This window comes from Chrysoperla carnea, chromosome 2 (assembly GCF_905475395.1).
Source record: "Chrysoperla carnea chromosome 2, inChrCarn1.1, whole genome shotgun sequence".
Lineage (NCBI taxonomy): Eukaryota > Metazoa > Arthropoda > Insecta > Neuroptera > Chrysopidae > Chrysoperla > Chrysoperla carnea.
The window spans coordinates 32719203-32734131 of record NC_058338.1 but is presented as its reverse complement, the minus strand read 5'-3'; the positions used below and the strand labels follow the sequence as shown (position 1 = coordinate 32734131).

Genomic DNA, 14929 nt, shown 5'->3' with positions numbered 1-14929 from the left:
TTTAACTTAGAAACAGTGTAATTTAAATTTGTTAGAAATAGAATTTCTTTTTGTTGAGGTATGTGTACATCTGTTTTAAATAAAAATATCTACAAAATGCTTTTGATTAAATACGCATGGAAAATATGGAGTGTACCAGAACTATTGCGTTGAGAAAGAAGAATCCTTTGCAGTTTATGGATTCGATGTACCATTGACACGATAGAGGCTAACTAGAGGTTAACTATCGTTTGATAATTAAAAGCATTTCTCAATCAATATTATACCATGTATATAAAATATACCAAGGTATACTAAGTTTAGTCCCAGTTTAGTGCCTTGTGGAAACTGTAAGTTGAAAATCAATTTTTGTTTTTGTCGACGTTTTTTTCTTGTCTGTTGTACATGTCAAAATTAAGTGACAACACAATACAAAAATCGCAAGACGTTTGAAATCCCGAAAGGTTGATTTTTACATTTTTAACCGTTTCGACACTTGCAATTTTTCTGCTATTTTTACGTATATGATAATTTCAATAACTTTCTTTTACCACATTCACTGAAACAAAATCGTAGAATATCCACCAACAAATGTATACTACGATTTGCATAAATTCAATCCATATCCCTTAAAAGATAGACTTGAAATTTTTAGATGCGGGCTATCAAAAAAAAAAGAAGCAAAATTACAGAATAAAAGTAAATAATTTTGAAGAAGAATTCAGTCATTAAATCATGCACCTAGGTTAGGTTAGGTTAGGTTAGAGTGACTGTCCTGGGGTGGGACACACTTAGATCATAAGGTCCGTTGTAATACCGAAAAAGGGTTGGCCCATCCCCAGCCACTACTCCATGAACCATTTGGAGCTGTTCAAGAACAGCAGGAGAGCTTTGACGTCGACGGACTTTAGGTCGGAGAGGTCGTCAAAGAAGGCTCAAGTAAGTCCATCTCCTCATAGCAAGAGCTGGTCAGTGACAGAGAAAATGAGACATCTCCTCACCACTGTGACAGCTCTTGCAGTAGTCGTGCTACACTGCCAGGCCCAGGCGTTCAGCATGCCTGCCGCCCAACCAGTGTCCTGTAATAGCCGCAACAACTTTGCAAACAAAGGCCCTTTGAAGTGATATCAGATCTTCGGAACGCCTGCGATTGTACTCAAACCATAATCATGCACCTAATATATATTTCCAAAGTTATAAAGTTCTATTCCAAATAATTCTATGATCAGAGTCACTCAATCAGTTCTAAGTCAAGCCATTCAATTAGTTACCAAGCAGATCATTCACCTGTATTGTGTGTATATTGTGCCTCTCCATACGTATGTACTTACATTTATACTTTGTAACAATTATTTTAATGATTTGAAGGTTGTTTGGCAAACTTCAAATGAATGTTAAAACATTTTTTATTTGTAACAAAAAAAGTAAATAATGAGCACTTGTACAACCTTTACTTATACAAATAATTTTTTTTAAATTTAAATCAAGATGGTATCTCCTGACAATCGAAAATAAAAACAATAATCTATCTATATACAGAATGTTCGATTTACATCTAGGCATATAAATACCACGAGTATGACAGAGTACATGCGTTAAGCAATGCATCTAAGTAAGAGGTATTATAGGTGCTATATGAAATTGCAAAAGTGATTTGAATCGTGGCTTATCTGTTGTAGTTCATTGATTCAACTAAGAAATTCCCACTCTCCAAGTGTCTTACAAATATCTCAAAGCATATCAAAGCTTTAGCACATGTGTATAATACCTCTTACTTAGATACATTGCTTAATGCATGTATTTTGTCATACTCGTGATATTTATTGCCTAGATGTAAATCGAACATTCTGTATATAAAAATGTTATGTTCGTTGTATATTGCTTATGGGCTAAAAAAGTTCTGTATCGATGGAACTCAAATTTTTATACGGTATACAACCTGCTTCGAGGATGGTTTTTATCTCTACTTAACCCCCAGAAGGTGGAAGCTGAGATGATACTTTGTACATGAAAATCCCATGTAAATAATTTCATAGATCAACATTTGCTATAATGTCATCTTACTACAATTTTTTTAACTTTATGTGCTCTATAACATTTACAAAAGAGAATTCTACTTATTCTTCTCACAAGCAGTAGTTAAGAATGCTTCTTTATAAATAAAAAATCTGAAACTATATTTTATTGTTGTACGAAAAATTTGAAACAATGATTATAAAGCTGTTGTATATGTAAAGTTGAAACCGGCAGAAAATGACAAACCATTGAAGAAAGAAACTTGAATTTTTTTTGAACAATTTCTTAAGGAAATACAGTAAGAAAAGATTTTCTTAAAAAATCAAATATCATAGAATTAATATTTGATACAGAACTACTAATAGTTATGGTTCTATAAAATATCTACTTAATTTTTTCTTTCCTCTCATGAACACTATGTTCCCATTCATACTTTAGAGTATCGAAATTGGTATCCATATTCTCAGTTGCTACTTATTACATACCCAACTTTTGGACGATGACTAATCTGAATCTGAAGAGTTTAGAAATATAATGGACAAAAATATTCAGAATATCCATAGTAAAATCTATTTCATCTTGTTTTTGGTGATTTGATGAATGGCTTATGATGATTAGATATTCTCAAAATCAATACAACGAAAGAAAATCAAAAGAATTTTGTTGACTCCCTAAGCCGTGGTTATCTCACAAATGGTTTGTTTCCAGCGTCAATAAAGATAAATATTAGAATATTATAATGAGTTTTTTAATAACGATCATGTCAAGGACAGACCGTCCATGATGATTGGACAATGTACATATAATACCTACAATTGTTGAACATGTATAGAATTTTGGGTCACGTTTCAAGAACGTTTCACGGACATATTTATGTAGGTATTAATTATTACGAAATAAATTAGATTTGAATGTTTATTCAGAAACACAATGTGTACAGGGTGTTTCAAGTTAAACGTCCTTTTACAGGGTGTTAAAATTTAAGTAAAATAAGGATATGATTATGAATTTTGCTTAAATAACTGCTTAGAAAAGTTTAAACACAATAATCCAAGCATAGGGGGCACTGATGGTTTTTTGTGTACCGAACTTATAATGTTCTTAGTAAAGTATTTTACAAATTGTGACGCCGGCCAATCAGCTTCGATCAGGTGACTAATATTTGGCCAATAAGTATGATTTTCTAGGCCAACGATATTCGATGTGTTATGGTGGGAATCGAACCCGCTATCCTAGGCATATCACAAACGGGATAGGTTACGGTTAGGATAAATACAATGAAATCAAAAATTTAAAAAAATTATATCGATATCTTATACCGTTTTGTTTTTATTGCAATTCAAATATGTATTCGATTACCTTTCATAACAGAATATTCAAACGACTTCGAACCTTTTTACACTTCAAGAAAATGTAAAATTGTTCAAAACGAAATTTTTACAAATTTTTTATTAGTTTCCGTTTAAAAAAAATCTTTTTACACCTACATAACCTGAATATAAAAACCAGTCAAACATTGTCGTGTTAGATTGCCTTCGGTCCTTGAGTAGTAAATATAATTGCTGTTTGATTGTACTATTTTTACTTAAGTTATACACATGTGGTAAGTTATAATTAAAACAAGAAGAAATGTTAGGAAAAGGGGTAAGATAAGTTTATAAAAATATATTTCCAGACATTTGTTTCCGGTAGAATAATGCAGGTTTGTGTTTAAATGCATGAAAAAAAATTTTATTTATAGAAACAAAATAAAAATATAGGCTCTGACATTGAAATTTTTATAATAATTGAAATGATAGACCATAATATTATCTACAATTTATGTTCAGTTCTAACTCGATTTGAACAGTTACATTATATTGTATAAATTTTAATCGATCACCGCCAATATTTCAGAAAAGCAGTCTCTATCCAAACAATGAAAATGTTAATTTTCTGACGTTGATTCCGAATTTAACATTGACCTTCTCGGTCATAAAAGGCCATCTCAAGATCGTAATTGAAAGGCTATAGAGGAACACATTAAATTAACTACATACTTATGTCTAAAAAAACTAAAGGATTATTAGGTTTGCTAGATAAGTTTGCAGTTTTTTAAGGTTACTTTTTGGTATTTTTTACTTTTTAGTGTCTGTAATAGGTTTCAAACCTATCAAAAGGTTTGAAGTTTAAATGAAGAACTTGACTGTATATGCGAAACCAAATCACCCGTATATTGACAGGGAGTTGTATCTTCCCTAATCACCACGAATACGAAAATAAAGTTTTAGACTCAGAAGAGCCTCCAAATATCCCCTAAAAATTTCAGCCATTAAGTATTTTATTTACTGTAGTATTGAATAAAAAAGATATTTTTTCAAGAATAACTCTATATCATTTTATGCTATATTATTTATAAAATTTCCTAGAAAAAGTTTTCCGTGCAATAAAACAATCAATTTATGTTCAAAATATGGAAAATTTTCTAGCACCATGGAGCGAGCACAAATAATAAAAAAAAACTAAATGAATAAAATATATATTGCATGGTGGTTAATTTTTTTAAATCAGATAATAATCGTTTGTGTGAAAGAACGAAAAACGAATTTAAAAAACTCGTTTTCAAACAAGATATCTTTTAAATCACATCAATAAATGTATAAAGAACTAATTTTTTTTTCGATTTCTTGTGGGAAAATAATAATATTAATGCATATACTGGAACAATATTATTAATATATGCATCACATTACAATTACATATATATATGTGTGTACAAGAATGTATGTATACTCAAATGTAATAAATCCGAGCCAGCAAGCCACATTTTCAATGAACGTTACTGTAAATACACAGATTATTAGCAGTTCTAACGCATAGTTCTGGTTGGTTCCAATTAGCTCAATTGGTTAAGGCGTAACCAATTCCGTCCGCGGTATCCTTAGGGTAGCGGGCTCGATTCCCGCCGTCGCAACAAAATTATTTTAATTAATACTTGTGATGGGCTGGTGTAGTGCATGGTATATGCATGAAGGAGGTGCACCCAGCCTCTGAAATTGAGGAGCTGATAAATGAAATTAACACTTGCAACATGTTGCAACAATTTTTGTCAACAACTTTTGTTGTTACAAACAGTTTCCGAGTTACAGGTAATTAAACAATTAATATCGATGCACATATTCTTAATTAGCGATCTAAAGACTTCAGAAAACACTGCGGGCACTTATCCTGGTTAACTTCTTTCGAAACTCCCCATTCCACGCAAGGACTATTATGGTATTTATTCAAAGTATAATATAGGTATATCTTACACGATTTTACTTTTTTCTCAAAAAAAGCACCATCTTGATTGCCATTTTGTAAATTCCAGGTTACTATAAGTTACTCCTGAAACTAAGACGAGTCCTCATTTATAAAAATTTTGCTAACAACATTCACGGTCTCAAACGAAAGCAGGTGCAAGAGTCCTAATTTAATTTCATTTTTCATCTCATTAAGTTCAATTTTTGGATCCGAAATGTACCTTCGTTTTATGATACCTACATATTTTGTTTTGACACCCACGGTGTTAAACGAAATCAGGTGTGAGAATTCAATTTTTTATAACAACAATTTTTATAATATTTAAATGGTTTCAATAAATCCCAACAATATCGCCGTGCCGATAAGACTTTTTATTATGGTTATGATAAATGGGTAAAGGCGTTTTATAAAATGTATTATGTGGCAAAAAATATTTTGGTTAGTCTAATTTCATAAAAAAAAAGTAATTAATATACCGTAATCAACTTTAAAAGTGTGACTCAATGCAACATGAATTGTGCAATGATTTTTTAAACAACTAATTCAAACATTGGACCTTGAATGAAGAAACATGGTTTCAACTTTCAGCAAATTTTTTTTTAATGGTGGCTACCGTAATGAAGACATTCCGTAACTCAAGGCTTTTATAGCCAATGATCTTTAAAAATTTTTTGAAGCATAGAAGTAAAAATATTATAAAGTGAAATAATAGTTGTAATATAAGCCAAACCAATTAAATTATTTTTTTGTGCTGCCCACATATTTATAGTATTTCTTGTTTCCCTTTTTTAATTTTTCAATGCCACATTTTCGGTCACTAGGCAATTTCTGGTCACACCCGCTTCTTTTTCCCCACGTGTTCAAGCCCAAAACCGTCTTGATTATATCCTACTTTCCTATCTTTTATAAGGAAAGATCTTTTTTAACGATCTACGAACACTCTCCAATAAATTACCTTTCAAACGAAACAAAAAAACCAAAATCGGTTCACCCGTTTAGGTGATACGATGCCACAGACAGACACACATAGCGGTCAAACTTATAACACCTCTTTTTTTTAGTTCGGGGGTTAAAGAAGAGATAAAAGTAGAAAATTGAAAATATCCCTACGATCTGATAGAAACAGCATTATTTACAAAATTGCGTCCCCCAAATTCAAATTCTAAATCCGCCATTGTTGCTGAATTTATTACAAAACATTCATATGAATGCATTCATTCAATTGTGAAGAAATACAATAAAAACTTACATTGATTTCTTATCACCTTATCAAAAACAATAAAAAAAAAAAATTATTGACTTTTCCATTTGTAATCAATTTTGCTCTTACACGGCTTTCACTTATTTCACTTAATAAATTTCAATTAAACATATTATTATACTAAATATCGTTTCTCTGTAATTTCAAATCTGTTGCAGATTGGCTAATAATAATACGAGATTCATCAGTTTTGTCGCTCAAATCGCATTACCGATTTCTTAACTCTGTTGTTTCCATCCTTAACTTTATCCAATCTTTTTTGTCATCATATCTACCGCTCTATCCTTCTTTTGCAATTTCTTGCAGATTTGGACCATTTTTTCACATTTTATGTAGTTCGGATGTCAGAGGTTGCAATTGTGTGTAGCTAAGCTCAGGCATGGGTAAACATGACTTAGAGAAGTCCCTCAGACTTCTGTAACTAAAATACGAGTAAGACAATGACAACCTAACCAGCGACAACCAAAAATACGAGTAAGACAGAGTGACAACATTTTTTTTCTACCTATCTCATTACTATTAGAGAAACTGAGATAGGTAGAAGATCATATACCCGTCTCGCTTCCTCCTCTATGACTAATGCAGACTTGGATAAAGAGACACACAATAAAGTTTACGGTACACAATAAAGTTATATCAATGGTGACTTCGACTTAAAATAACTTGCCCATGCCATTTTTAGAGAGAGAAAATGCAATCTTAAGCTATAATTACTGGAAAAAATTAGTGACACAACACTGTACACCTAACTGTATCTAGCTTAGCGACACACAGGTTGGTATACTTGTAGAAAATGCCAAAATTAATGATGGATTGGTGGCCCAGTATTAGGTCACTAATTTTTTCCGGTAATTATTTCTTGAGATTGCGTTTTCTCTCTCTAAAAATTACCGAGCAACATACTTATGTTGAACATAGATACAAATTAGAATTTGCCTGTGCGTGCTGAAGTTTAAGAGCCATTTTTAAAAGAACATAACATTTCCTCAACAAATATGTAGAAATGTTCTTTATTTTATTTATAAAAGAAAATGCATGCCATTGAAACGTGGAAGAAATGAAATGAATCTATCATAACATGCAATGTTTCATGTTCTATTTGTAACACGATTCAAAAATAATTCATATCAATTGTATCACATGTGCAATTTTCATTAAGGAAACTGACGAAAAAAGATTTCAAATTGATTTTTTCCTATTTTGATACCTTCTCAGACACATATTTAAAAAATCCAAATAATATACTTAAAATGTGTTATTCTGTATTATTTAAGTGTATATGTTACAGGAAAAGTTGATCGTCCAGTAGGAGTAGATTCTCCCTAGGTAAAGTCGACTGATACTGATTTTAAAGAAGAGATAAATAACCCTTTTATCTCTTTAAAGTATACTTGCAAGAAAACGATCTACCAGCTAATAAAAGCAAATAAGAAAGGCAAAAGGAGTACATGGAAAAGTTTACTATAGAATAAAAAAATGGGTAAGGTTATACGGACACTATTGTGTGTTTAGCGTGAATCTCACGTTAACATAATTTCGAGTAGTTGATTAGCGTGAAAAGAATATTATCTAAATTTTTTGAGTTTTTCGCACAATTTCTGAGGATCAGTGCATGAACGTAATCACAGAGTTAACCAAAAAGCCAAAAAAACCCGCAAATCCGTGAAAATCCGACCCCATTAAATGCACGCATTCCACACGGAAAAACTATTTTTTCCTCAAAAAACATAGATAATATTCTGTTCACGGTAATTATCTACTCCAAATTGTCTTAACGTGATACTCACGCTATTCACACCGTAGTGTTCGTATATCCTTACCGTAAAAAAAACTTATCAACTAATAGAAATGCATACTATTATTTGTTACACTAAAGAACCTGGCATAATTATTACTCATGAGTAAAGAAGGGATATCGATAAGGCTCCATTAAAAAAAAAAAAAACTTCAATTAATATTACTTTTAGGACGCCAAACAGACGTTAAACTATAATTTTTGCTCAAAACGTTACATTTTCAGTAACATTTCGACTTTCAACAAACAAGATATCAATCAAAACACAATCACCACACAAAATATGTGTCTGTCGATCTGTCAAACTTCCCAGGGAATCAACTTTTACTAAACCATAGCAGGCATAGTTCACTCTTCCTAGGACAAGTGTGTTTACTGATTTTGAATCAACTCTTACTGATGTTTTTAGTAAGAGTTCATTCTGCCTAGGAAAAATGAACTCTTTTTTCAATCACCTTTTCCGGTAACCTATACATAATAGGATTTCAATGACATTCATTAATGTTTGATGGAAAATATATTCACACTTAAATTTTAAAAAATATAAAATTTTTCGTAAGCAGTATATTTTGTACAGACAATAAAATATGTTGTTTCTCATTGCTTTTGCTATTAATTTAAGTACAGCAGCCATATGAATATATTCCAGCTTATTTGTTAATCTACTTCTTTATACTTTGTCAATATAGTATAACGAGGCTTCGCCATTTCTGTATGATCTCATCCATCTTAGCTTAAGTTTGAAGCTTAGTCAGCAAGAGCTGATAGAATCCATAAAAACTTTGATTAAAATCCAGTTTTTATAAGTATGGCGCGAAGTTCTTTCCATAATTTTGCAAGCTGTTGTAAATTAAACGTCTCAATGCAATAGAAGTCCTACTAAACAAATTCTAAATGTAGATAATTTTAGTATCATCGACTAATGAGATTTCATAGAATCTTCAGACATATTACTTTGTTCTTTTTGGTACTCGTAAATCATATATTCAAACAATACGCCCATCATCTAAATTCTTAAAAATATTCAAAATGTTATGGCGTTACTAAGATTCCTTTCCATATTCTTTTTAGTTCATATAAAAAAATAACGGTTTACAACTTCTATCACGATTTGAATGAAACTATAAAAAAAAACACTAATTTTTTTCAAGTTAACGCATATATAATAACAAACATATCAATCCCATGTGTGTATATGCATATAATGTTGATATGAGAGAGTGTCGGAATGTAATATTTAAAGATCTGTAAACAAGCAATAATAATAATATGAAGAAAAATGGCAACACTGTTATAAAATCTTTTGGTTAGATGTGATGTGTGTATGATACAACATAGTCGTGTCATTTTAGCATTTCATAGAGAATTTTTTTGTACCTCAACCTATCGAGCCAGTTTTTTTTTAAATAATCAGGAAGGTCCATATACCGGAATCTACATCTAACTTTTTGCCGCTAGTTTTTGCCATGGGTCCAATAGGAAAATCATTAGAATCCATTGATGAAGTGATTTTTAAAATTTTAAAACCTTGAAAATATAGACCAGAAACGTATACTTGGGGGTTTTCGGGATTCTCTGATCACTATTCCGAAATCAGAATTTCGATATGATTTCCCCATCTTGAGGTAATTCACCTCGCTTGTCCAAAATTTTAATATTCTGTAAATATTCAACAAACTGGATCAAAAAAGGATACTCAGGGGTTTTTAGGGGTCACCGATCACGATTCCAAAGTTAGAATGGAGATGAACTCCCCTCTTCTAGGGTTATTCGCTCCCGCTGATCCAAAACAGCAGGATTCTGTAAATATTCGACAAAATGGGTCAAAAAAGTATGTTGGGGGGTTTTTAGGGTCACTGTTCTAGATTCTGAAGTTAGAATGGGGATATACTCCCCCCTTCTTGAGGTTTTTCGCCCTTCGTTGACCTAACACTGCAAATTTCTGTAAATATTCAATTTGGACCAGCAGGGTGGATTACTCCAGAGGGAGGAGGAGTATATCGAAATTCTGACTTCAGAATAGTGATCATCAATCCTGAAAACCCCCAAATATAAGTTTCTGGCCCATTTTGCTGCATTTTTCATTATTTTGAAATCTTCAAAAATCACCTCAAAAATGGATTATAATAATAGGCTTTTTTGGCCCATAGCAATAGCCAAACTTTCTAGCGGCAAGAAGTTAGATGTAGATTTTGATATATGGACCTTCCTGAACATTTTAAAATAAAAACTGGACCGATAGGTTGAGGTACATAAAAATTCTTCATTTTAGCCTTTTTTTTGTCTAAAATGATTCGTCTAAACAACACACAAATACAATTACACACAAAAAAATATACGATGGATAACTCGTTTATTTTACGATGTATACATTTTTTTTTATATATATATTATTATGTGTACCTATTCTTAAAACAACTTTTTCTGTGTGCTGTTTTGTACGTTCTCTCTTGTCGTGAAGAATGGAGTTCAAGGACTAATGACGTATAGTTGGTGTCTGCCTCTGACGTCTCCTGCTCTCACAAAAACATAAACCGGTATTACAACAAGCAGAGTAACCAACTTATTTTACTCTTATGTGCTGTTGTGTATTCTGTGGCGAGCAACTAACTATAAACTTATCCAGCATATTACTCACACAAACATACAAATCCATATAAAAATATACTACTAACACATACATATATAAAAACTTATCGATTATATTATTATAAACATTCTCTCATGCATTGTTGTCATTTTTATTTAACTTATCATTTATTTTATTTTAAAATCAAGTATAGTAAATTATTTTATATGTTGTATTATTTATTCAGGTTTTTAAAGGCTGTCTGTCATGTTTTTATTTGTATTGTAAATTTGTAGGAATATATTACGATTGTGTATGTTATATCTATCTACATGACTATATTTATGTAAAAAAATACAAGTGTATGCTCATTTTAAATCTTGTTTCACTCGAATATTTTTTTAATAATTGTAAAATTATATAGAACTGCATATGTTGTGAACTTGTGACTGCAATATTAAAACGTAAATTTAAATTAATTGTGATATTATTTCTATTCTATATTAGTAGTCAGTTATTGACGGGATCAAACTTTAATCAGAAGATTTTACCACTTTAAATACTCTATAATTGGGAACTTTTTGTACATTTTGTTAAAAGTATGCCACTCGCCTTTTAATCGAAAGGCTTATTGAGAAAAACTAAACTCCACGGAGTAGAAACAATACATTATACCAACACCTGTTCTAAATTTATGTCTATAATATCTTAGTTTTTTCAAAGCTCACAATGTGCTTAACTAGTAGGTATAAGCTAAAATATTGTAACTGGTGACTATTACTATCTTTGCACAAGACAATAAATTAATGAAAAAAATCACTTCATCCAATTAAATAGGTTTGCTAAGTTCTAATTTAGCTATAATCTCAACAAATTCCAATCAAAGTAGATAATAGAATATTTTTGTGAACAATATTGAAAGCTTCTACGTTTTTCAAATAAAGTTAATGAGTTTGGGTGCTTAAATTCACTATGTTAAGTGATTATTGATACTTTATAAGACCGTATGAGACCATGGATTTATATTATTGATCGAAATGAAGATTAAGTATGATAACAATTCTAAATTCTTTTTTATAGTCTTGTTCTTTTAACTTTCAATTCTTTTTTGACAATTTTTTTAGCAATTTCTTTTGCAAGCTCAATCACCGACTAATTTTTATATAATTAACATTATTGTGTGTTCTTCCCTAAGGTACTGTTTTGAAAATCATAAATTGAAAATGAAATAATTCACAATTTTGCCCCGCAAGAGACCCCAAAACTATGATTATTGTGATGAAGGGACTTTGAACTATCATAGTTATAGGTTATAGTTATTAGTTATTTTCTTGCTTATTCGAAAAACATGGAGGGGTCAAAACGATTATTTAGACACACCGTTATCACCAATTAAATCGCAAAATCTTAAATAGGAACTTATCTGCATAGCCAGAATCTCATACAATCGGAGAAGATCGCAAAATTGCAGCTAATGCAGAGAACGCGACGAGAAAAAGAAAATCATTTAACATCTGCTGTATTATTGCCCGATAAAGAAGAACCACAATGGATAAAAAATTCTCTGATTATTTTTGCCTACCTTCTGGAAATTAGATTTTCATTTCTCTCATATGATAAAAGGAAAAATATGACAACAAAATAAGTAAACTAACTTCACGTCACTTTTTTATTTGCCTTTCTTTGAATCAATACGCCAATTTGGTAAACAAATTTGAATAACTTTATTTACTTTAATTCGATACTGAGACCTTGGTGTAAACCTCAATTTTCCCTATTTTTTAGCAATTCAAACCTTTAGCAATCCTTCAAAATTCAAAAAAAGAATCTTATAATTTTGGCTTCATTATGGGCTTACTGTATTATGACACATTATATAAAATTCAATTTGAAATTAAAATAAATACATATTTGAATAATCGAAGTGTACCTATAGTAATTCTTTTGGATTCGGATTTCTCGTGGTAGCATATCCAATTGTAACAGTGTTTTCGCAAAAAAAATACCTGCCTACGTAGCACAAAATCTACATTCAGCAAATGGGAAGAAGTAGTCGTCAGTCGAACCCATTATTTTTATCAAATGACCTTAGTTTTATCACTTAGTAAAAGAACAATGTAATATATATATGTATAAACATAAATCTGTTTTTGAAAAAAACCGATATGTGGCAACATTGTACGTGACGCGACTTTTCAACCAATCCCGCATCTGATCGACTATTACGTGACTGGAATACAGCAATAAATACTTCTTACAATACGCCGTTCTGTTGGCAAGGAAAACTATTCTTTTTTTTTTAATTTTAAATGTGCATTTATTTCTTTTTTTTCGCCATGTTTATAGTTCTGACATGTAACCATAAACATGCATTTATATTTAAACTTGTGTTTTTTAAATGAGTATAAACGACGAATATATAAATTTAAGTATAAAAATATATATAAAAACGATATTTAACAATTATTTATTAGGTTCATCGCTCTAGTATACGCCCTTTTAACATTTTATAAATTACTACAATGTGTAAGAGAATTAGTCTTACAATTTCTTTGGTGTATTGCAGAATTTCTAGTAACAATAGGGTATTCTACTATTTTCGAAAAAGTGCTTCAAAATGTTGATTTTGCTAATAAAAAGCCACCAAAAAATTTTTTCGGAAAAATACACTCACTTTCTTGCCAAAAACTTAAATTAAATTTTAAACCTATTTTAAACTGTCAAAAACGCGGGCATTCAATTTGGTGACGTAATATCGGTAGCATTATACGAAATAATACAGATTAGTTTGACAGATATATTCATAGACAACTGATTATAATAAATATAAATATTTATTATCTATGAATATATTATACCCAGCTGCCTACACTGAACTAACTGTTGGTCTATGGCTCATACGGATATGACATCACATCAGGGTTCGCCCGCGTTTTAGGTCACGTGATATACAGTTTAAAAATTACTTAATTAATTAAAAATTTTTAAATAAATTTTAACTTTTTTCAAATTTCATAATTTATTTTTTACTAACGACAATACCCTATTTCTTATAGAAGAAAATTTTGATTTTACTTCAATGCCTTAAACTTTAAAACATTTGAATACTGTCTTAATTTAAAATTTAAAATAAGGCGCAGAGCTACCTGAGACTTTGTGACTTAATCAATCGAGCATGCGTTCAGTAGCATCAAATATGGACCACATTACGTGTTAGTTAGAGAAGGCGCTAGATATAGAGTTGGCAGTCTATAATGTAAGAAGTTCAGCACACGATAAAAATTTGGCTGGCCTGGCTCTTGGTATATATTACCTATATGCGATTAGTTCTATATTATTATTATTGGTAGAGGCCATATTGCGAAATCGTTATCGCGATGAAAACCAATTATTATTTTATATACAATTGCTATTGTTTCTACGTTTTTACAATTATTTCAATCAATTTGATAAGAAATATTTTGAACTTAAATAATTCTCTTAAAACAATCATATATTTATGAGAAAATAATCGGTATCAAAAATACAACCTATTAATTTTTATCGGTATTAAACTATTTTGAAAAACTCACAGTCGTCAACTAACAAAAAACTGAAGTTGCGAAAACTATGTTTATATGCTGCTTCTTCTAGTAATTCGATTAATATATAGGAGATTGTTTTTGGATTGGCATGTCGACTAAGTTTTTTCTGTCACTTCAAGTGAAGAATTCCCACTAAACGGACAGAAAAGTGAAACGACCCTGAAACTACCAGCGGCTAATATTTTACCAGCCAAAGTAGTAAAAGAAAATGATGGTCATACACAGAAAAATAAATAAAGTTCTATATATAATGAATCTCGATTTTCAAAAATCGAGTTAAAAACATTAAGTTTTGGAAACTAACAATTTTCGGAAATTTTTGAAAACTTTCTGTATACTTCATAGAAAAAGTCCTAACTTATGAAACCACGATTGAAAAATTTCCATTACTTTGGAGGGCAGAAAAGTCGAATTTCATCGGTTTATTCAAGGTCAAGAAACTT

The 14929-nt window shown here is 30.7% G+C and overlaps 1 protein-coding gene across 1 annotated transcript in view; it reads right to left on the bottom strand.

Annotated features, from left to right (window-relative positions):
• The window catches only part of LOC123292634, a 131489-nt gene that overhangs the window by 91504 nt on the left and 25056 nt on the right, over positions 1 to 14929 (bottom strand). The window lies entirely within an intron of this gene.